Genomic DNA, 23,176 nt, shown 5'->3' with positions numbered 1-23,176 from the left:
TTCCTCTTCTGGGGGGACCTGGAGCCAAATTATAATAAGCAAGAGCAGGTTGACCCAGATTAAAAGATATAATTAATCTGTCTGATTGGTAAACCTAAAAAGTACTACTTACACCAAGTTATTGTTTTTATGACAAAAGAGGACATCCTGGCAGAACAATAAAGCCAGTGCCATGGATAAGAACCTTGCAATTTACTTCAAACAGTACAAAATACTTAGTTTAGAGATACAGCAAATTGAAATGAATAGAACTGAAACATTATCACACTAAAGGTAAATCTTACCATACAACTGCACATGTATATTAGTGTATATGATTGATTCTGGTTCACATTAAAGCTATTTTATGTTACAGTAAGGGTGAAATTTTAATCCTATTAAAATCATGATGAAAATCCCATTGAATTGACAAGACCAGTCTCTTACATAAAACTGCTCTATTCCAGTAAGCATTCAGGCCCAAGCTTACCCCACTTTACAGATCCAGTGAGACCAGATTTAGTATAAATTAAGATGAAAATTAGATCTCCAAGCGTGTACACACATCTACATATGCATACACATCTATATGTTTATTTGCTCACATATTAAGTTACAAACAGCTTCCCTTAGGGACCACACCTTAAAGCATTTTTTATTCAGCAAATTTAGCATTCATGACAAGCAACGCACCAATCACTACTTCCTGGAGTAGGGGAAGGACTGAACCACAAGCATTTTCTATTCTGCAAACAGCTGTTCTTGATAAACAAATAATACTGTAAAGGTATTTGTAGAGGAGATGTTTTTTTGAATCCAAAGCTTATTTAAAAAATAAATACATAAAGTGTATTATATGCTCTAAAAGACTTTATTGTGATCTGTACCACTTCCATTCAAGTATGTCAAAGCTGGTTGTATACCTCCACCACTCTCATCTCTCCTTAAGGCCTGAAACTTATACTTCTGTGTAAGCTAGTTGTGCTGCATTGGTTGGACACAGCACTGTGAGTAAAGTGAACTGTGCTCATGAAACACAGGCATCCATGATGGACAAGCAAAGGAACCCCAGCAGAAAATCTTCACAATCTGGAAAAGTGTGTGGTTGTTGTGGTCTGAAAAGGTTCTACCCTAATTCAAAGTTGGCAGTTCTACCATTTGATGCTTCTGAGAAGTCAGATGAAGCACATGTAGGCCATTATCACTGGTCCTAACCACTGGATTCTCAAATTGCTTAAGGGCGATTATTAGCAGCCACGTAGCATTTTCCCTCACAACAGGTCTCTGAGTACATCAAGCAAAGGTAGAACATTTTTTTCTGGTATATACTACAAGATCTTTTGATATAAACCATCACTGAGTTTTGAACGGATGGCAGGTTAACCTACAGCTCTCTCAAATTGTAAATGAAAATTTTATTCCCATGTTTTACCCATATAGAAAATCTGCTATTTTTTCCCTTCATTCTGGGAAACAGTTTCCCATCTGCTGACAAGAGCTATGATGCTATAAGTGTGAACATACCCTAAGCAGTTTCAAGATGACAATGAGATGTGCATTTTTAAGACTAAAGGGAGAAGGAAAAGCCTGTTGTCGGGACAGGAAGCTGATGAGTCTTGTAATAGCTGAGTCTGCTGTACACAGACTGTGAGAACAAGAGGGAAACAAAAAGTGCCTTGCAAGAGATAGGAAGAAGCCTGGGAAAATATTTGGAGTTGCCAAAGAGGAGAGGTATACAAAAATGTTTTTTGAGCTAATATATTCTTCATTGATTCTGGGATTATTTATGAAGAACACATATGCTGTATAGACACGTTCACACATATCTTCATGTATATAGGTAGCTGTGCAAAGAATTGATCCTGCTTCATGTAGCCATCTGATCATACTTCATTTGGGCATGTTACTATTGGGTACATTTAGATTTACAAGGTGCATATATGGATTTTATTGCAAGTGATGTCAGCAGTTACAATGACATGCAAAGTTAACCTCAATATGTTTAAAATAAGTAGTAATAGGTACACTAAATTGGACACTGGTAGCAGAAGAAGTTTTCACTGAGCACAGAGAAATGACCTTGAAGTTTACAGAAAGGATGAAAATAACAGCTGCTCAAAAATGGGTAAATACAAGTTCTGCAGCTCTGGTTCTCTCCAGCATTTTACCCTAATAGCTTCTTTATGAGTGACAGGAAATCTTACTAGAGTTTTCCTTAGAAACATAAGACAAAAAATAGTATTTTGGCAAGATTTTCTTCCTTTAAGCATGCCTACAGATAATAAAACAACAACAACAACAACAAAACTTGCATTACAAAATGAATAGAAATCTTTTCTTTTTTTTCCCCCTTTAAATCCTTAAAATGATCTGGAGTAACTTTCCTTTTGGAGAACTGCAGCGAATACCAGTTCAAAGCTGACATCCTCAATAATAACAGTAGGCAGAAAAGTTGTTCTAATGCTTTTCCTTCTCTGCATCTGTTTCACATTAATGCACTTGATGTAGCAGTCAGAAGAGTACCAGTGAAGGCTTGTGGGAGTGTAGAAGACCTAGCACTTTGAAACAGGCACCATGTTTGTCCATTTGAAGAGAAAATGAAGTGGAAAGAATTGGCTTATCTGCTAAGAGATCATAATTTTGAGCAGTGGAGGTGGAAAACTTTATCACTACAAAGACAAATTCATAGCATATAGAGTCCTCACTGTGCTTGCACTGCATTATAGAAAAATAATTACATAAAAGAATTATCCTACAGTTCAGATCTCTACTGATCACTGTTTAATGCACTGGCTATAACTTAAGAAGATCCTTCATTGCTACTGAGATTAAATGCACTAAGTAGCATTTGGGATTCAAGGAGATACAGGTCATCAGTGTGTGGAAAGTGGGAACTCTGCAGTTATTTAACAGTTGCTTTAGACAAAGTGCAGTGTTGTCTACTTTTCTACAGGTACAGATGCTTTCCAAAAATCATATACTAAAATACCAATCGATAAACAAATATATCATACAAGCTCTCCAAATAACTGAAGCAATCCTACAAGGCTTATTGCACAGATATGATCGAGTTAAAATTACTCTTGAGGACCAAACTCTACTTTGTTTCATACTTAGCAATTTATGCACAGCTACCTACCCCTGCACAACATCCTGGACTGACAAAGCACAGCTATTTCCTATTCATAAAGCCTATATGTGGGAATGTTCTCATAAAAAAAGCAAGGATGACAGAAAGATACTGGGACAAATATCACAGCACACAGGTCTTTCTGCCTCTGTCTACTTTCTTGGTGGTACTGACACCGTGATTGAACTCTGTAACCATTCCTGATACACATTTGGAACAGCTACAAAAGATGTCTGAAAATCTGGGCAACGGTCTTGTGGTTGGCTGGGAATGATTTCTGTTCCAAGTCAAATCCTCAGTAATGGAACACAAATACAAGATATCTTTATGGTACTTCTTGAGCTTTAGAACTTTGGCCTTCACTCTCCACAATTCCCTTCACTTTCAGGGCAGTACTCTCAAGGCAGCTGAACAAGTATAACAGTTAACAGTTCAGAAAAGAGTGCTCTCATTTCTTATTTCTCTTCCATCCCAGAAACTGATGCTACCAGCCTGTGGCATAAGCTCAGATACTTAATCAAGCCTCTCAGTGAGATGGTTTGCTTTTCTGCAAGCTGTTAATTTCTGTAATTGGTCCACAAGGCAGAAACAACACCCCTTAGACAGGAACTGGACGTATCAGACTAAATATATGTTTCTCTTTTCAGCAAGTCCACTGAGCACACAGTCACAAGTCATCTTTGCAGACTGCATCTAGTAACATACAGAGATCACTAAACCTTCTAAAACAAAAGCATTCTTTATCAAAATTAGTCAGATGCTTTCTGTCATTTAAGGACAGTCACTGCTGGCAGCCTGAGCAGGACTGCTTCTTCCAACTCTTTGCAGACAGCAACTCTACCTCAGCCAGATTCTCCTGAACCACAAAACACCATCTTCTCAGCAGATTAGCTCTCAAAAACTACACTCTTCATTTTTTTCTCCCGTATCCGTGGGATTCTTCCCATCCTTGTTCAAACACCCAAAGGTGAAACAACACCTTCAGAGTAGGTGGAGCTTTCCTAAATGGTACTCAGCTGTGTACAGACAAGTTTCTACATAGTTAATTCGTTCTATATTTTTCCCTGCAGTGCCTTTGTTAAGTGAAAGCAATGCATTTTTACAATAAATGTTCCACTAAACACATTCATATATATAATTATTTGATTATTACTGCAGAGCAACTCTGTTTTTCCAAAGCAACTTATCTTAGCCCTCACCCACTATAGAGCACAGAATAAAGCAATCGGTTTGTAAAATGCAAAATGAAAAGAGAAACTCAAACCCTTATCTTCAGCATTCCCTACTGCCTTATTCTTTACGTATTCTACTTTGTCATCGGTGTTTCTCTAATTCTTTGCTAACTTTCTGTACTTTGCCCACCACTGAAACTGAGAAATGGCACAAGCGCTTAACGTGGCACATTTTTCATGAAATACTCTGCAGCAGGAGGAGAAAACCTCCTGTGAAGTGAAACTACAAAGCTCTGGGAGACATGAGAGGAGGCTGGGAAGGTGGAATCAGAATACGCTCAAAACACAGACTGAATAATTGTACAGCAAAATTACTATAGCATATATAATTACAAGTACTTGGGAACTCAGTGTTTTATCTCATCCCCTTTAAAAGCTGCATTGTGACACAAGAGTCAGCATCAACACTAATTGTGTCACCAGTAACAATGACAGTTATTATTACTCTTTATTATATGTAAATTCTCCATTTGTTCCTGCAGATAGTATCTCCCTTAATCTGGTAACAGTGTGGCATAGGTGATTTCTGTTTTCATTGGCAACAACATATTCCACGCTGGGAAAATATGACTAGTCATGCAAAAGGCTTAATCTTGAAATTCAACTATTTTTTGTTTCTTGGTGGCCTCTAATTGCAAGCTTGAGGCAGTGCACAATAATTATCAGTCTGCAAGCATGAAAAGGAGTAAATGCCAGTCAGGCTACATACTTGCTTTGTGCACACGACATCTAAAGCACTCTGCCATGTCAGAGTAGGGCTGGCAGCTTGCTTCTTCAGTGTAATGGCAGCGATTCAGCTGGTAACTGGATGAAAAATTGCAGCAGGTTTCCCTGTTATGATTCTTTCATGCATCTCTGTCAATGGCAGTTTACATTCTGGGATTGAGATCATTTGTTTCCTGTTTGCTTACAGCTTCAGGCTTTTCTTGTTTGCCACCATGGATTTACAGCCCTCCCCCCGCAGCAAACCACATCTAAAGGGTTGAAGAATTATAGGCCTTAATACTTTGCAGCTCAGCACATGTAGCAGAAAGTTAAAACTACTGTAAAAGGAATGATGACTAGATACTCCTGTGAAATAATTACATGTATGTGTGCAGATATGTATATGCCCACAGGGCACTCCATATGGAGATGAGATGCGAGATTGAAAGCTTTATTAGTGGTCTTTCTCTAATAAACTAACAGACAAAAATAAAAATAAATACAAATAACCTGTTTAATGGGTTCCTGTCCCTAACACTACTTGCAAAACAATTGCAGAGTGAAATGTTCACTTCAAAAGCCTTCCAATAGTCAGACTTCTTTTTTTACAGTTTGTTGAAACAAAACATCACTGAACTCGTGCAATTGTTAAACACAAACAAGAGCACAAACACAAGCATAAATGACCTGATCCAGTTGTTATTTATCATATACACTGAGCAGGAGAGCTGCTAATACCCCATGACATCGGCCTATCTAGCCCAATTGCTTACATATTTTATATACACACTTCACTGCCTTCAACACACGTACAGTCTCAGTGCCTGTCTGAAGGAGAGAATTGCCACTACATACAATAACAAATGTGTGTGTAAAAGCAGACACAGGAATGCTAAGGCCTGCTTTTAACTCCCGCTAAAATTAACTGAAGTTGTTTTCAGCCTTGAAAAATGTGACCCTAAGTACCGAGAATAAAACATGAGGGTAAAGCAGAGAGACTAGAACAAAATGGTGAGTGTGTGATTAAACGGAGACCTGAATAGAAGTTGCCCAATCTACCATCTTACTCAGCTATCCTTTTTCTTTATCTATGAAAGGAAGCACTGTTTGCCTTTATCACTCCTGTCATGGTCAGCAAAACTGGGTGAAAGATAATTTATTTGGTAAATGCCACCTGTTTTTTGTTTTTCTATTCACTAACTGCTCAGAAGCAGTTTTGCTGTTCCTTGAATGTATATTTGTATTCAGAGAATTGTTTGCGGTTGCCAGCTTATTCACAAGCAGCTCATTACAAGCATTCACTCTTTAAGCACTTGGTTAATTTTGATTAGATAAATGGCCATAGGGTATGTTTCTCTCCCTGACTGGATCTCTGAGTGTTCAGTTTCTTGATCAAATACTCATGTTTACAAATTTCCAATTCTCTTTTAAAGACTGCTCTTCAATATTTATTTAATATACACTATTTCAAACATTCCTGCCATAAGAAAATAAGCAGTGTGGCAGCAGTTCAAACACAGACTCTGATGGCTTAAGTTTTAGAATGTACACTACCTGTTTGAATGAGTACAACTGAGGCAGTCTTATTCAAAAATGCAAATATGATGTTGTATTATATTGTTTAGCTGTGAGAAAACTATTCCTTAAAGGACTTCAGGCACATTATATGAGTGTCTCTTGATGTATTAGGCGGCACCTTGCATAAGGCAACAGTCTCTGATCTCACTATAGCATTCAAAAATATACTGACATTATCACGTTGTTGGAAACATTTCAGGATGAAGACTGACCACTAAATCAGATTCACTGGCCTGCCTAGATTCTTTAGCACGATGATGCACTTTTGCATGCACTGGAATATTCAGTGACACAATGCCACTGTAAAATTATCTTCATCAGCCAGTTTATTGCTGCTCATGTCACAAGAATGGCCAAATAAGTCATTCAAAGCTGATCTCAGACATCTAACATGAGGCAAAACGTTGCCATAATAGCCCCTTGTTTCTGTCACATTCACTCACATTGGTTGTAAGAATGGCAGAGATGCCCTTTTGGGGAAACACTATTAAATGATCTCTGGACCAAGTCCTGAATTAGGTTGGACTTCAAATATCTGCTCTTCATGTCAGATGAAGTCAAGGGGAAGGACCTAGAAGAGGCAAAGGTCAACAAAGGGGCTAGCGAAGGTAGCCAAGGAAAACAAATGTCAAGAAAAGAAGCTAACCTCCTTGCAGCTACTGTGTTAAAGCCACTGTTTAAAATCATCACGATGAGCAGATTCTCCTGAAAAGAAAGGCAGGAAAAGGATAACCCACTTCTGCCAACTGAGTCAAGCCACAGTCTCCATGCAAAACTGACACTAAGTATTTTACTCTTTACAAATAGTCTTTATAATTGGGATTTTTAAATAATCCTTCTTAAAAGGGATTGCAGCTGTAATCAATTTGTGGAGGGCTGTTTTAATAAGAAGCTGCTCGAATAGGATTAACTATGAGACCCTAGACCTCTTTCCTCTAGTCCTTAAACTCTTATTTGAAACATTTAGATACCCCATAAATTATTTATTGGTCTTACAAGGTGTCATCAAGCTAAGAAAATGATGCTTGACAAGTTGAAAACCGTAACCATTTCCACCAATTTGTTAACAGCCTCTCCCACATGGCATGTAATGTCTCACTTCAGCCTTGACTTACAGGAACAGTGGTTATATTCACCCGTTGCACCAAAGTGACACGTATAGAGCTAGCAGACCCCTTGTGCATTCTGTTTATTTCAGGAAATGTGTCCCAAAGTAATTTATAGATAGCTTGAAAATAGACCGTCAGAATGGATTTCATTTTCCTTGCAAGGTTCTTAAATAACACAGCAACAGAAAAAAAAAAAAGAAAAACCAACAGTTTTCCACTCCCCCTGCCCACCACCCTTAAGTACCCTACAACATCTTGATTTCTGAGCTGTACAGATAAATACCTGCATAACCATACTATAAAAAGCAACACAAGGCAAATCTGTGTGAGCTTTTGCCAAGAACTGCATCTTACAAATGCTGTGTACATCAGTTCAGGTTGGAAGCAGTCCTATTGAAGTTTTGTTTGTTTGTTTGTTTGCTTTTTGCAAGGCTACTCTGGCCATGCTGGTTAGTTTGTGCATTAAGATCAATAAAAAAAATGGTGGGACAAGCAACAGAACTTTTCTATGATGAATCTAGCTAAAGGATGACTTCAATCATGAGACAATTTGTACTTAGCAATTATTATTTGATGTCGGTATTCATCCCTCTGATTATCTGAGAAGAGTAGGAACTCACTGCACCTGAAAACTGAGTACTGCTCAGTGCTGCTCCTTGCTAGAATATAAGACAAGGTTTCCTGCTTTCTTCTGTGGAGTCTTAACACACTGATTAACAATGCTCCACTGTAAATTGCAGCAGGTCTGGGGGGATTCTTGGCCATATGGACTTTGTCAAAGAGATCTTTTTAAATTATTCTTATTTTTTTCCACAATGAGTATGTGATTATGTATTTGATCCGTGGTGCAACCAATCTTTCTACCATCAAGCAGTCTGTGTTAGTGTATCACATAAAGCAATTAAAGAACCACTTAAACAAAGACTTCAAAGTCCGTGGCCCTAATTTACGACCTGCCGTTTGTTTACTGTATTATCCTACTAATACCAGATCAGTCAGCCTTCACCAGCAATATAATAAAACTGTCCATGGGACCAGAGTTGATGGGGGAGTGAGCTCTGGCTTTATCAAGTGTACAGTTTCCACATAGAGAATATCTGAAACCAAATCCATGTAAAAACTTAGAAGTGGGGAAACCATAGATGCACCCAATGCAGGCTTTGTCTGATCTACTTCCTGATATCATTTCAAGCTCACTGAACTTCTTTGAAGTTTGGACATCTTAAGAGTCAGTGACTGCTGCAAATTTCTCTTCCATTCAATCATGGTGCAGGTGACACAAAGGAGATCAACAACTACCACTGTATATATGAGCTATCATGTACATCTGAGTTTATCAGACATTTTAAAGCATTTAGGACCAGGTGTGGTCATTTAATAGAAAATTCATCTTTTTCATCAAATGAGAAAAAGTGGCTATGAAGTGACAAAAATGAAGGAGTATTATTACTAGAAATCTATTATTATTTTCCAAAATGTTGAAGCTGCTTGTTTCTGTCTCCTTCTAGACACCACAAGATTATGGGTTTGATCCCTTGTACAACCCATCTGTTTACTATGAAGCAGCCCACATTAGTGTATTACGTAAAGCAATTAGAGAAACTGGTTAAACAGACTGCAAAGCATGAAGTCTCTGGTAGTCCTGGCTAAAATACTGAAAACACAATACAGCACACTGGGCCTCTTCCACACAAAGTACTCTAAAAAAAAAATAGATAACCCCCAGTAGATCAGGAACATTAGCGAAGATTTCACTGAAAACATAAGCTTAGATTTAACGTAATAACATTATAATTCTCTATTATCTGTTTTAAATATGATTAAGTTTTAAGCCACTTGAGCACTTGAAAAACAAGTGCTTACACTTCAGATCTGAGAGCACAAACATGATGATTTCCATAAGGTATATGGTGAAAGCAAGTAGAGCTTTCCAATTTTTCTTTGAAAAACTTGATCTTGACTGTTAAAGTATAGGAATAGTCAGTGGTGAAGTTAGTGAATCACTAAAGGAAAACACACCTCTTAAAAAGCTGCAGATTACAGGCAAGAAACAATAAGTAAGAAATGTCCAACTATTCAAAAACATCTGTATATCCCTTTTTCATTGTTCCATGTAAATTGGAGAGCTTATATGACAGTACAGCTCTGGTCATTCATGAACAAAGCAATTTTGTGTTTTCAGTTATACACAGGGAAGTAACTGAGTTTAAAAGATGTAGAAAGCAATAAGTTAGCAGGGGAAAAAATGAAGAAATTATTGCCCTGCTATTAGAAAAGCAGCATGTTCGCCTAGGAACCCTTTTTTTGTTTATAATTTCATAAATGGAGTCAGTAGCCTGAGACAAGCCTGTCACATCTTTGGCTTTGAACAAGGGTCAGTGATGGATAACTGACCTCCTTTCTCACTTTTATCAACAAATGTCAAAAAAGGCAAACAACAGCAATGACATCCTGCCCAAACAGCCAAGAGTGTTTCATTTTCTTTGCACTTCTGTTTCCTCTGTGCCTTTAATCAGGGCTGGAGGATGTAATTGCTCTGTCTGGGCACAGCTTAAGGCATGCTGTGCAACTAACAATTAGTTTAGAGACTGAGATCTATAAATTTTGAGAAAAGAGTAAGAGGATTTGGTGTGCTTGAGCTATCCTTTCTAATGAAGAAAAATATCACACCGGAAGGGACCCAGAGTGTTATCAAAGCAACTTAATATCATCTGGTAGTGATTTGTAGGCCCTGATAATCTATTGTGATCATGTTGAAGGGGGAGGAAAAAGTCCACGTGTTCCCCTATTTATGAGATTTCCAAAATGATGGCCACCATCTGTGCAAACGCCACTAATTTCAGCCACCGTCTTCGTGGCAAATGGCTCCATGAGATTGTCCGAGGGAAGGGAAGCACTGCAGGAATGCAAGGCTATTTATTGTTTGTAAAAATAAACTAACTGGACTAAGACATATGCAAGGAATTTATATCAAACAGCTGCAAAAGCAAGTTGCCTCAATAGGGAGGGTGCACTGATGATGCAATCAGACCACACTGACAGATTCTCCTATTATTCTTAGGATAGACATGGCATGTTCGAGATACTGACTTGTCCCTATCTCCATCCAAACTCACCTTACACAGATATTCTTAGAATCATTTTTTGGGGGCATTTTACACTGACAAATTTATTGCGTGAATTTATTTACTATGTAAATAAAAGCAAAGTTTAAGACCAGTCTGTCCCCATAAAAGCTTACCTCTCTTAAAAAACATTTCTTCCTTGCTGCTTTAGCTACACAAGCACAATGCAGATGCTAGTATCTGCATCAGCCAACCTCCATTTCATGTACATCAGGTTTCTAGAATTTGACAATTCCTCATTTTATGGTCGGCAGTGTAATCCCATTAAAATCCTTTCCTAATTTCTTAAGGAAGGTGACCAAATACATCACAATAAGCAACAACACTCACTGAGAACAAACTGTCAATGAATAACGTGATAACATCAAAGTGATAAATGGTAACACTACAAAACCACAAAGTATAATATTTTAGCATTGGGCCTGCATCACAGCACCAGACAAAGGGGAAAAAAAGATCTAAGAAGAGAGAGAAGCCTCTTTCCTTCGCAAAGCTGGTTTACCAGCCTTGTCTGACACTGGAAAGAATCTTACTTATTTAACTGTTAATGGGTAGGTATATCTACAGCAACCACTGGGAAATTCTCTTTCTAGGTCTACATACTTGAGAACAGCTATCTTCACTTTTCATTAAAACAGCATGCACTTGGAAACACCTGCCTTCAGGAAAACTCTCAAGCTGATTGACTAACATGAGAATTAATTCAGGCTGCTAAAGTGTGTGAACAAGGCTCCACAGAACAGTGTGTAGGTATTAGGCTTTTCCATAATACGAACTGGCAACAATTGCTCTTTTGGGAATCTGGCTCTGCTGGAATTCAAGCACTTTGTTTGACAACTGACTTTCAAGGTGCATGTCCTTTCCCTTTAAACAAACAGAAGATGCTTGAAAACCAAGGTACAACAGTGCACACATATATGCACTGTTTAATGAAAAAAAGAACAATTCGTAAGAAATCAGTTGTTACAGTCTGTAAGTTAAATAACATTATATACAGGTTGATGTGAAAACACTTGAACTGGAGAAGAAGATCATGAGAGCCACTAACAGCTACAAATGTGTTTTCTGACTTCTAGGGGACTCTAGGATTTGGGTCTCTTATTTTAGAGGAAAATTGAACAGTCACAACATATTTTTATCTCATATGCATTAACAGTGAGAAATACATGTGAACTGGAACCTTGTTAGCAGTATCCTCCTCTCCAACTTGTAACCCCGAAAGCAAAACCCTCAAACTACTCCAAGTAAAGCTTCCGCAGTACAGGCACAATTGTGCAATGGTCACACTGTGTCTGAGGGTGTCTTCACTGAAGCTGACTCTTAAATGCTTTTGAAGCTCAGAGCTTCAACATTCCCCTGGAGACCTAACAACTGTATCTCTTTCTTATCTCTCTCACACAAATATACATATTTTTTAAGTTCCCTGTTCACACACTCATGATCCACAAAAGCCTCATACTGGATCAGGTCACAGCTTCCCTGTAGTTACAGCTAACCTACAGAACAGCAGAAAGGTTGTTTAAATTTATTAGTAAATTTGCCAATAAACTCGCCCTTTTAAAGAAAGAGATGGCTGAGAAACAACCTCAAAAGTACCCACTATCTTAACAATCAGTTAAATGCAATCTTGGTGTTGCTCAAGGAGTAATTACCTGACATTTTTCTCTGACAGTAAAGCATGGACATTCTTGTATTTCCTTCTAGGCTCTGACTGGTCATTTCTGTTCCTGTGCTGCAGATAATCCTCTTTGCTGTGCTGAAACCCACAGAAGTAGCTTCACAAATAGCTGTAGCAGTACAGCAAGTGGGGGTCCAGGAGCCAGTGAGCCACCAGAGTTGACTAAACCACTGAATAAAATAGACTCTACATCTTCATCAACAATACATTTCATTTCTAATCAAATTTCAAACTGGTTTTAATTTGAAGACATACAAAGTCCTAAACGTTCTTACAGTAAAACTCATTTCAAAGCATGCTAAGTCTACTTTATCAAGTAAAACACTTTAAGAAGTTAAGCCGGGAGCATCAATTGATATGTATTTTTCTGTCTACTACAAAACACCTAAATGTTCAGAACACATTTAGTATTGGTACTCAAGAGGACTTATAAAAGTTACTCAACTAGAGATCAGTGTGCATAAGGTAAAGCATGTGGCATCTATAGGTGGATGCTCCATTCATCAGCCAAAGGTCAGATGCTGTCTGCAGAAACAACTCTGACACCCCTATTTATTTCTGCTCTCAGTGGAAACTAACTAAAGAGATCAGTGTGAGTACACCTTAGCTCAGGTTCACAAAGGAAACCGGCCACAATTGATTTCATTTCAAGTTACGCCACTCCCATTAGTTACGAAATCATGCTAGAAAGTAGGTCAGTGAAATGATCCAGGTTCAAAAGCTGTTGTGAAGTGCTGGTGGGGGGAGATGTGAAACTGGCAACAGCCTCTTAAAGCAGCTGTAGTACATGAGGAAGAGTGGAATTGTATCTAAGTTTATTCTCTTCCTGACAACTTTTTACTGTGCTTTGGGATATTTTACATCAATAAATTTGCCAACAGGTCATAGAACCAGATGGGACAAGAAATGCAAAGCTTGAGCCTCATCGGTGAGAAACCTTTCCAAGAAGAAACCTTATACTGGCTTTTGTTTGCAATAATATATGCAAAATGACCCCCAGTATTCAACCACAGAAACAAAATAGATTGTGTCCTGTTCAAGCATATATAAAAAAATACAATCATGCCAGGGGGCTGGAAATGATGTGTATTTTTGCTTCCATTATCTCAAGCACTAAATGGTGACAAACTGAATTTCTCTAGCTGATTCCTTTGCAGGTATCATTGTAAAAGAGATCTTTATAACTCCCGTGTACTTCCTACTCCTACTTATTCCTGCATCACCACTCTTTCAGCACACTGCAAAATACCACATTTGTCACTCCACCAGAATGTAAAGGTATATGCTACGTGTTGTTTCAAGATTGCTGTGTGATTCATACTATGATGGGGGTGAAAAGACTTCAGAGAGTATGCCAGTTACTGCATTTTTCACAAAGTTATTTATCAGTATTTCAACAGATCACTGTATTTTTTTCAATTAAAACACATTGAGCTACCATTTAGGAGACAGCAGAAGTATTTTGCTGTTCACAAAACTCAGTATTGCTAACATTGAAATTTATATTACTTTTTATCGCATAAAGTGAGCACAAAGAGTTGCAGATTGCAAGATGTACAATTATGTTATTAAAAAATGAATAGTAAAACTCAGTTTTTGCACAGCATGTATATTATTTGCATGACATGCAATGAGGGATTTTTATATAACTTCCTTCTAATTAACATGTGTGCATGTCCAAGACAACTGAGAAATAAAACTTAGTAAGATTTAAAAATATGTTTTTTTTTTCTGTACTATTCCTCCTCTCAGTATTTTGAGCACGAAAAGCATAAAATCACAAAGACAGATACATAAATTAGATCTTACCTTTTACATGTATGCATCTTTCCAGTAGTAATTTGTCCTTTAAAACAACAGTAAAATATCTGTTACTTTTATGACAATAATGCATCTCTGACCCTAGAGGTCCCCTTTTTCTTGTTATCATAATACTTTTCAAAAGGGCAAACATTAAAATCCCACTCTGATCAGCTGAATAGGAACTGGCCCACTGCAGTGTAAGCATTTTAACTGAAAGGGCAGAGGCAGAAGTGCCCAGATTCACAACTGCTGTAAGGTGTTTTGAAGGAGATATGATTATTTGCACCAACTAAATTTATCAGTGCAAACAGCTCACAGATAGCTATATCTGTTATCTACTCATTTTCTAAATAAAAAGGAGTCCTACATCCCCAAACTCTGTTGTATCACAAACTGATCTTCAAAGAGTACCCTCCTTAAGTGCTGGCAATGTTGCACAGTGTAGTTTTGTGAAACAAAGATGGCCATTTTTTTATAGCAGAAATGCTCACAAGAAAGGAACTTATTTTAATACATAAAAACACTTAGTTTAGCATCTTTTCTTATGTTCTACAGTTACTTTTTAATCACACAATTTAATACTAGCCAATAAAAGCCATCTACAGCAAAAAATGACCTGAACTAGGCAAGATAAAATTTACAACTGTCTTATATCAAAGCCAGCTTAATCCATTGGAAACTTGAAGAATAAACACAAAGTCTTAGCCTAAACATTAGGGAGACTGAAATTTTAATTCTGTGATAACAATTTATTTCACCTGTAAAAATTCTGGAATGGATAACAAAAATAATCCTATGTGCTCATCATTATTAGTTTTTGCTTTGATCCTTTAGACAAGTCCTCCAATATTCTCCCAGTTAGCATAGCTGAAACCTTCCAAAATGATAAACTATGTATAAAACTTCAGACGCAAAAAAAGAAAATTAAACAAAATCATTTTAAGACTCAAATCTCATGTGGCATCATGAGAATGAGATAATTTTTATCATTATGTAGAATCACAGAAATATTTAGGTAGGAAAAGTCCTTTAAGATCATAAAGTCCAGCCATCAACCCAACAGTGCAACTCTATCACTAAGCACCACACCTACACACCTTTATGCAGGGATGTGATATAATTGCTTGCCTGGGGAGTACGTTCCAATGCTTCACAATCCTTTCAGTGAATATTTTTTTCCTAATGCCCAATCTGAATCTTCTCTGGCACAGGTTGAGGACATTTCCTTCTGTTCTATCACATCTTTCTTTGGTAAGAGACTGACTTTCGCTGCACCACATCTTCCTTTGAGTTAGGATAGTGTCTGTTCTGAGCTTCCTTTTCTCTGGGCTATATAACCCTAGTTCCCTCAACTGCCCCTCATAAGACTTCTATTCTCCAGACCCTTTACCAGCTTTGTTGCCCTTCTTTGTTCGTTCTCCAATGCTTCAATGCCTTTCTTGTAGTGAGAAGCCTAAAACTGTACACAGTACTCAAGGTGTGGCATCACAGGGGAACAATCTGGACCTATGCCTGCTGGATATTTCTGATACAGGCCACAGTGCTGTTTGGCCTTCTCGGTTACCTTAGCACATTGCTGGCTCATATTCAAGTCAGCTATCACAGAATCACAGAATTACCCGGGTTGGAAAGGACCTCAAGGATCATGTAGTTCCAACCCCCCTGCCTGGCAGGGCCACCAAACATACACATTTACTTAGAAATCAGGTCTCACCAGGGCCCTGATCCAACCTGGTCTTTGAACACCGTCCAAGGGACGGGCATCCACAAACCTCACTGGCAGCCTGTTCCAGGGAAACCTAACCACCCTTCTAGTAAAGAACTTTTCCCCTAACATCCAACCTAAATCTTCCCTCCTTTCAACTCTAAAAACCATTTCCCCATAAGTTGCCATGCTATTACAGCCCTTGTCGAAGAGTTTATCTCCCCTCCTGGGGAGTAAGTTCCCTTCAGGTATTGAAAGGCTCAATGAGGTCACCTCGCAACCTTTCTTCTCCAGGCTGAACAAACCCAACTCCCTCTAGCCTGTCCTCATAGGGTGGAAGGTGCTCAGCCCCCTGATCATCTTTGTGGCCCTCCTTCTGACCCTTTTCCAAAAATTCCAATATCTTTTATTTGTACTGAGGGCTCCACACCTGCGACACCAGTACTCCCAAGATGGGGCCTCACATAGAGCAGAGTTAGAGAGGGACGATCACCTTCCCTATCCTCTGCTGACCACCCCTCTCCTGATTGGAGCCCAAGGATCCATTTGCTTTCCGGGTGCCTAGAGGCGCCCACTGCTGGCTCATGTTTAATTTCTCATCTATCAGGACCCCTAGGTCTTTTCAGCCGAGCTGCTCTCAAGGAACAACTCCTCCCAGCGCTGTACAGGTTGCTGGGTTTTCCGGCCCAAGTGCAAAACCTTGCACTTTGCCGTGTGAACCTCATTAGGTTCACCCCGAAGCCCAGCTTTCCACCTGTCCAGGTCCCTCTGAATGGCATCTGTTCCCTCCACCGTATCGGACTGACACCACTCAGCCTTTGGTGTTGCGAGTTGCAGAAACTTGCTGGGAGGGTGCACTCCATTCCCTCATCGATGTCATAATAAAAGATGTTAAGAGCACTCAGGTCCCCAAGACAGACCTTGGGAGGGAAACGGCCCCCGCTTGTCACGGCCTTCCACCCTGGAACATAGAAGCCAATGACCACCACCCCTCTGTCTTGCGGCCTTGTCAACCAAATGGCTTATCCATCTTAGTGTGTCCACCCATCAAATCCAACTCCCCTCCAATTTGGAGAGGAGGATGTGATGGGACCCATTGTCAAAGGCCTTGCTCCAGGTCCAGGTAAATGACAATCGGTCGCCTTCCCTTATCCACCAACGCCGTCACTCCATTCATAGAAGGCCACAAGATTAGTTAAGCATTGACCTTCCCCTGGTGAAGCCATGCTGGCGTCTCGGATCCAACATGCTCGTTCTTTATTGTGATCAAAGCATGTTGTCCAGGAGGATCGGTTCCATATCTTCCCAGGCCACAGAGGTGAACTCACCGGCCTGGTAGTTACCACGGGTTCGTCCTGCTCCCCTTCTTGGTAAATGGGAGTGACGTGACCCCTTCCTCCAATCATCCGGACCTCACCTTGACAGCCCACGACTTCTCAAAAATATGATGGAGAGCGGCTCAGGCAACCAAAACCTCAGCCAAAGTCCGTCAGGACCCTGGTGCACGCATTATGCGCCCATAAATTATAACTCATTCAGTCTAAGGAGGCCAACTCTCGGGGGACTTGCTCTACCCTTACAGTGGGGAGGGATTTACCTCCTTGGTCCCCACATGGAGGTATGGGGGTGCAAGACTTAGGGAACGTGAAAAGGACTTAGAATCCTGGCCACCAGTGAAAGACCGAGGTGAGAAACTTTCATTCAGCACTCAGCTTTTCTCTTATCTGTTGAAGCGCATTTCTCCTTTTAAATTTTACCCAGAGTAGGCACGCCCATTTTGGCCTGTTCTCTTCTGGCCAAATTGTACCTGTTAGAGGGTTTTCTTGTTGTTTTTCACATCCCTCGCCAAGTTCAGTTCTGCCTGCGCCTTGGCTTTCCTGATCCCACATCTGCAAGTTCGGACGGCATCCCTGTATTCTTCCCGGGTGACACAGCCTTGTTTCCAGAGCTTGTACACCCCTTTCTTCACCCTCAGTTCTCTTATAGCTATAGACCAATACCTTCAAGTATGACTCCATCAGGCAGTTTTCCAGCTCCTATTCCCTCAGCCTCTGGTGCTTCACAGAACATTGTGACCCTACTCAGGAGCCGGAACTTCTCCCACCGAGCCCCACACTGAGGCCTTGGCCCCACAGCTGGGCCCATACAGGCCCCCCTGGCAGTCCTGCCTAACTGGGTGCTGTGTACAATCTTACTGTGGGGCACTCCATCACCTCTTCCAGATTGCTTATAGAGATATTAAAGAGAACTGGCCACAGTACTGAGCATTGCAGGACATGCCCGGTCAGCTGGATTTAACTCTATTTACCACACAGCTCTTTGGGCTTGACCACTCAGCTTTTTACCCAGTGCAGCATACACCTACCCATGCCACAAACAGCCAGTTTCTTCAGAAGAATGATGTGGGAAACAGTATCAAAAATTTACTGAATTCTAGCTAAAGAGCATCCACAGCCTTTCTCTCATCCACTAAGCAGGTCCCCTCACCATAGATTCAGGCAGGACCTGCTTCTAATAAGCCCAAACTGACAGGTCTGTACACCTGGTTGTCCCACACCTGCCACAGGATGGCACTCAAGATGATCTGCTTCTGCAACCCTCCCCAGCACTCCCCCTTTTGTGGGCAATGTATTCCAAGAAACGTTTCTTATTGTCTTTAACACAATAGTCAGATTAAGCTCCAGCTGGGCTTTAGTCCTACTTCTCTCACAACACCTCTGCAGTAGCCTGTCCCTTCACACAAGGGTCAGAAAGTCTCTTTCCCCCCCCTGAATTCTAGCCAAATCTCTCCATTCAGCCACGCCTGCCTTCTTCCCCACCAGGTCATCTTTAGGCCTGCTCCTGTACTTCACTATGTCATTCCTTAGGAGTGTCCTGCCTTCTGGCATTCCTCTGCCCTGCAGGACTGCCTCCTAAGGGACTCTGTCATCCAGTCTTCTAAACATGCCAAACTCTGCCCTAAGAAGTGCAAGATGGCAGTTCTGCCAATCCCTCTTCTTTCTGGTATGACCATCAGAGTACAAAAGAGAGAGTTGATTGTGCCACAGCTAGAAGCAGAGAGGAGAATAATTAACTATGCTCAAATTGCCGTCTGCATTAAAGCAGAGAGTTAGCATGACTTCCTTAGGGTCCAGAATGCTACTGACATTTACTCCAGGCATGTTGAAATGTGGTCAGAAATTGAAGCTTCTTAAATTTTTTACTTCTAATAACACTATTTCCGCCCCCCCCCCCCCCCCCCCCCAACACACACTCATTGTGGAGAGAATTTGCCTCACAAAATTGCCCTTTTCCTCACATTGCCTGTATAGTTGCTTTGTCTTCCTCAGGGTTTGTGGAATAGCAAGGTACATGCAGCACTGGCTTTACAGTCATCAAGACCTGAAAAAACACTGTGTGACGTTAGGAGGCAGAATACGAGCTGATTTTTAGATTGTGCAGTCAGATAAGAAACAGTAGATGAGCCTAATAGTGTCTTTTTGTTCATATTTTCCTATTCTTAAAAAATAAAATTGTTTTTCAGGTTTCAGAAGTGAAGGAATAGAAATCAAAGTAAGAAATGTTCTCAATATTCTTGGAACAAGCAATTCTTCATATTACTACTTTTTATGGGAGTAAGTGTCAATCATCAATCTTCAAAAATGTCATAAACACCCACACATGCTATTTCAAAGATACCTAATGTGGGATATATAATACCATATTTCAAACTGGATTCAAAGCTTTTCATCTATCTAATAGTTAAGAACCAGGAAAAACACAAACATCAAATGAAATGAAATGTATTTGTTGATGCTAACTGCAAATATTCATTTTATAAAATTTAATAGTCTATTACACATCCATTCTAAAATATATTTTTACGTCTGAATGATGGTAGAGATCCCAGAAATGCCTTCATCCACACAGATGCACTGATTCCAGGAGGTGACCTCCTAAGCAGTACTAATCTTAAAATGCATGTTATGCATGGCTTACTGATTTCTTAATTCCTAAAAGAAACAACTAGTCTTTCACAGTTATCATCCTATGCTGATCTGATCTCAGTATTGATCAAGACTTTATAATCCACATATTTTACCAATGCATACTTGTGGGAGGTATTCCTTTTCCAAAACAGCACAAATATTCACAGGGATCACACCACATCTCTGATCATCACTGATGTCAGTGTAGTAAAGGTTTAAAATACCCGGACTGATGTTTCAGAATATTAAAACCTTTGGCAGCTCATTTCATAACAACATCAGGTATCATAAATAATCTTGAGGGATCGGAACCCCCTCATGCTTCCTCCCATCCCTGCGTAACCTCTAAGCACTGTCTTTTCACAGTTTCTTTTTAATCAAATGAAAATAAGTGCATTGTTCCCATTGCTGCTTTGGAAGCAAACTTTCTAGATATGAAATGAAGAAAACAGGAATTTTGCTGTATGTTTTCAATTCCAGAAAGAAAATACTAGAAAGCAACAAATGACAACACAACTATTCAGGCTTCTGTCTGCCACCTCCCACTGCTTTACCTTCTTGCTTAACCTAACAGATATCTGGCCACTGAAGCAGTAGCCATTGTAAAGACCAGGCAGTATTTTGTCTAAGTTAGAACGTTTATAGTACCGCACTGCTGGTTGACAACCATATAGGTGATAAATATCTGTGCGAAGATCATCAGACAGGCCAAGGATATGATGACAGAGCTTTGAAAGAAGTGGTTAGGGCTTCCACAAAGGGACTGGCAATTCCTCACTGTACTCATCTGGCCAAGGACCTCTCAGAGTGCAGCCATGTCCAAGTCAGAGGGCACACAGTGAATAGATGCTAAATAAGAGGAATTACAGATTCAAACAACATTAAACTAACACTCTCTCTCTCTTTTTTTTTTTTCCATCTCTCTTATTTGCAGAATGCTTAGCATTACATGAGAAACCTAGGATCACAGCACAGACATGGAAGAAATGCCCTTGCCTCCCTGTTGGCTTGGGCAGGCAGCAGCGCCACACCAGCTCCACATGTGCCTCCACATGGCTCCTCTCACTGACCCTGTACATTAAAGGAGCTACAGGGCCCTCTAAAAAGTACTGGATATATTTCTCCCTCTCCGACATCAGCTTTCAATGAGTGCATTATTTATTCATTAGTACTACATTCAAAGTGCTGTTTCCCTTGTTACTTGGTGAAATAAATGAAAGAACAGCAATATCATTCTAAATCCCAATTTACAGCTCTTAGAAACCCCAGATGACTGAAACATAAAATTCTTCTTACCCTTTCCCCCAACGCTTTTCTGCCTTGCATCTGATTGAGAGTATAACTGCATACTGCAAAGAGCTAAAGACAGATCTGGCAGCCTTAACTTGACCCAGGTGATCTATTATGACCATCAGCAGTCACCAAGCAGGAGGAAGATCCCTCCTCCACTTAGCATCCTGAACTTAGATCAGAGGATGTGTGTACCTACAAATAAATTTCTCCTGTACTGAAAGGCTGAATTCAGAAAGTAAGGGACATTGAATTGTCAGAAAGCAAGCCACAGAGCCAAACACAGCTCACAGACTTGGGGAATTTTTCACTTCCTTGTTTGGTCACTTATAATATACAAAACAAAATATTTTCCTATAAAATGCAGACTCGATCACTTCCTAAATCTTGATTTATTTTGGGAGACGCTCTAAAATGCCACTGTTTCTCACGTGTAGCTAAGTTTCTCATGACTGTAACAAATAGTTCAGTGTTTTCAGCACTGGCTGAATGCTCAGTTGCAGACTTTGTCCCTGTGTCTGTGCTGCTGTACTGAAAAACAGTAAAATACAGGCAATTAAAATAGTAGGTAGTTTTCAAACCTGATAGAATCAGAACAAACTCAGGTGCTGTTCATATTGGGAGAACTACAGGCTTTATTAGCAAAAAGATTTGACTCAAACTGTATTTGAGGTCCTAATCCCTGCTACTCTTGATACATCAAACTTATAAGGACAGTGCCAAGTCCAAATATGCATGCATTAGAACAGAAGGATTTCAAATGGTTTGTAGTTTAAAAAACTCCTGTGATTTTAAGTCCCACCTGCCAATTTCCAGCATCCTGTCTCCTGAACACTGGCAGCATAGCAGAGTGGCTGTCAGAACCAGCCCCTCAATTAGATGCTGCAGGGGAAACTTCACTTTGGGCTGCCCTACTGTTAGCACTGGAGAGCTTTTGCAAGCTATTCCACCACATTTTAACATGTTTCAAGGGCCTTCATCAGGGTGGCAAGGTGGGTAATTTTCAAAGTTGTCATTAAGCACCCACTTCTGACTTCTGTACTGATTTAGATCCCAAGAAGCTCTATTTGCCATTGAAGAGCAATTGTTAAAGGCAATATTATCCATCACCTCTCACCTTTCAATTCCCTACAAACAGCTTTTGACTATTAAGATAGTCAGGTTACTCCAGTACCAGGAAACATGAATATGTCTCTCCAGAATATTCAGGTTTGCAAGAAAATAGCAGATGCTTGACCTGCACAGATGTGTGCATGTGAGAATGCATGGGAAAGAATACACTTATGTGTAAGAGGGTGACAGTCTACGAGGATGGAGCCCCTGCTGCTTACTTAATTGTTTAAAGACACTGAGCTACTTTCAAACAGGCAGTAAAATATTAGCTGTTTAGGAGATGCACACATGTCAACTATAACTCTAGAGGAAAATCTAGTATAAATCAACTGTTTGAGTAGGATGCTCAATGAGGCTAAAGTAGGCAGAGTTAAATTAAACTAAGGTCATAACGTAAGCATTGCTAAGACAGATTTAGGCAGCAAAACCCTAAACTGCTTTAGGGCACAAAAAGTGGTAGTTTGTCTTGTGATTTAACATGAACTATCTGGCAACAGCATTGTTTCAATTATGAAACAATTCACATTTCAGCTGACACATGATGAAGCTTGCTACTTGCCTAGTTCATAATACAGGGTAAAAGAAAAGAGGTTGTTTTATCATGATCTATCATATCTCCATCTATTGTTCTGCAATCCATTTGCATACCTAAAGGGAAATGGCCTCTTTAATTTCTTTCCCTACTCCTAATCATCAGAGGCCTATTAAGAAGTGTTCTATATCCTGTAAGCAGACAATTTATACAGTGTGCACCCTTAGGC

General features: G+C 39.8%; 2 long non-coding RNA genes across 3 annotated transcripts in view; one reads left to right on the top strand and one right to left on the bottom strand.

Moving 5' to 3' along the window:
• LOC107319032 overlaps window positions 1-21,145 on the top strand; it is a 58,299-nt gene extending 37,154 nt beyond the window's left edge. The window contains exons 2-3 of the long non-coding RNA XR_001557624.2: window positions 19,568-19,658; window positions 20,947-21,145. This is a non-coding gene — a long non-coding RNA (uncharacterized LOC107319032). The remainder of the gene's footprint in view (window positions 1-19,567; window positions 19,659-20,946) is intronic.
• Window positions 1-23,176, bottom strand: part of LOC107319029 — a 468,329-nt gene that overhangs the window by 54,187 nt on the left and 390,966 nt on the right. The gene's annotated exons all lie outside the window — the stretch shown is intronic.

Source organism: Coturnix japonica, chromosome 11 (assembly GCF_001577835.2).
Source record: "Coturnix japonica isolate 7356 chromosome 11, Coturnix japonica 2.1, whole genome shotgun sequence".
In the NCBI taxonomy this organism is placed as follows: Eukaryota; Metazoa; Chordata; class Aves; order Galliformes; family Phasianidae; genus Coturnix; species Coturnix japonica.
The sequence above is the reverse complement of the archived record's forward strand: the minus strand, read 5'-3'. Positions and strand labels throughout refer to the sequence as shown.